We start from the raw sequence: 2,385 nt of genomic DNA on the forward strand, positions 1-2,385 counted from the left end.
ACGATCAAACAATGACAACCTATCTAGATGAGGCCATGACGTCTGGTCAAACAAGGATAGAATTGAAGATTTGATTCAAACAAGGTCATGATTTTCGAGCAAATCAGGATGAAATATGTCCAAACGATGCCACGAAGTGCGGCCAAACGAGGATAAAGAAAAGATCAGATTTGTTCAAACATGGTTAGGAAAAGCCGAACTCAAGCTATAGGAATCCTGACCGAACTAGGGTAACTCAAAATGAGACATCTGATCTTCGGATTGGACCTCACAAGAGATTTGATGTGAGATATCCAACCTTCGAATTGGATTTCACGGTATGAGACACCCAATCTCTGGATTGGACCTCATAAGATATTTGACATGAGATATCCAATCTTCGAATTAGACCTCACAAATGATTAATGTGAGAAACCTGATTCTGAATTAGATTCCATGAATAATTATTGAAAAATACTTGATTTTCTAGTATAATTCTACATAGATCCTATGTGAAATATTTGGATCTATAGATTGGACTTCAATCCAAAGAAATTTATGATCGAGGACATATCCTAAAATGACATGCCTTTAAAAGAGAGAAAGTGTCAAGGGTTAAAGAGACCCAAGCTATCGTTCTGAATTCAAAAGGTAATTCTTGAAACCTCTACTATGGATATTCCAATTATTAAGATTGGTTTCCTTCCAATCAATCGATCTGATTATTAAGATCAGATCATTTTAGTGATTTAAGTTTGTTTGTTAAGTGAAGCTACATCGGTTTCATGGTATCCACGACCAAGGTCAAGTGATTGGCTATTATGAATAACTTAGATTTCTTCTAAGTTATAAACCCCCACATCAAGTTAAATAGGATCAGAGACATTTGATGTGAAAAAGAAAAAATACATACTTGAAGAAAAGTTTTCTTTTATTGATGTAAAAAATATTTACAAAAGCCCACATCGGGTTGATACAAAAGTTCGAAAGGAAAAGAAAGTTATAAAACTGATATCAGGCATTAGCCTGAGGACCGTCAGATTTACGAACAGAAGCTGAAGCTGGATCTTTATCAACTATTGGAGATTCTACTGAGATAACTTCGATGATAGGAACCTCGGTAGGAAGAACTTCGGTTTGAGATTGAGAAGCCACCACAGTGACATCTCAGCAACCAATGTAACATTCGACGTTGGCTAGTTGATCACTATCGTAGATGGTCAAAAATAAATCTGACTCACTACTATATAGATAGGGTGAATCGAGATTATCTCTACAGGGATCAGAGGGCTGAGATGTAATTAACTAAGCAAAAGAGAAAGTTTGATTCTTAAAAGTTGATAATATTTTAATTAAAACTAACTAGTTTAATTCAAAGATGAAATTGAGAGATATAGATAACAAAAAATATGTCTTCAGATTTTTAGATGGTCACAAACATAGATTCTAATATTTGTTCTAATTTAAATAATCAAATTCATAATCAATTAAGAGTATTACAAATTAATCCCAAGCATAGGCTATCTTGCCAAGCATGAACTATATCCTGTCAAGATCATAGCCTGTCCCACAAGTATAGACTATCAAACAATTAATTTGTACATATCTTAATAGGTTATGTAAATATCAAATCCTAGAATAAATAACTTTTGCTAAGCATGGACCATATTCTATCAAAATCATGATCCATCCCACCTATAGATTCAGGAATCAAACATGAAAAAAAGTAAATAAAATTTGAAAGTATTTTATTAATTATAGAGAATAAAAAATAAATAATAAAAGTATATAAGGACATCTGTACTCCTCTATAGACTGCATCTTAGCCAAGCATGGCTCTTGGATATATCTTCCTGAAAATTTAGTACTCTGTCATAGCACCTCCTCTTCCTGAAACAATCTCTTCTTCTCTACTTTCCCTCTCTCTCAAATCCTAAAATAAAACTAAAATAAATAAAAAAAAGAATTTTTGTGGCTGCCCACTGTTTGCTGATCACTGTTGCTCATCCTTTTTATGTTGTTCCGTAGTCTTCTTTTTATAGCTAAAATTAGGGTTGAAATCGAGTGAAAAATGGACTCCTATTCACGTTCAAATAGGTGAATCCACGCTCACCATCTGATCAGCATCCAATGGCTCAAAAACCCACTCAAAATAGTTGAGATCAAGTTGGCTTCATTTTTGAGCATCAGATCCTTTCCTAGATCAATCCCATTCATTGATTAGCACATAAAATCAGCCCAGAATCCTTCTTTCAGTTAGGAACCACCACAGCCGTCTAATCTTTCTCCTGGTTGAAGCGCAGCCATTGGATCATGCTAATGTTATGGGCCACCACCGTTAGATATGAAAAAGCGGAACCATGGCCGTCTGATTTCATGAAAAGATCACTGGTAGCCATCCAATAG

This window comes from Elaeis guineensis, chromosome 8, assembly GCF_000442705.2.
Source record: "Elaeis guineensis isolate ETL-2024a chromosome 8, EG11, whole genome shotgun sequence".
NCBI lineage: Eukaryota > Viridiplantae > Streptophyta > Magnoliopsida > Arecales > Arecaceae > Elaeis > Elaeis guineensis.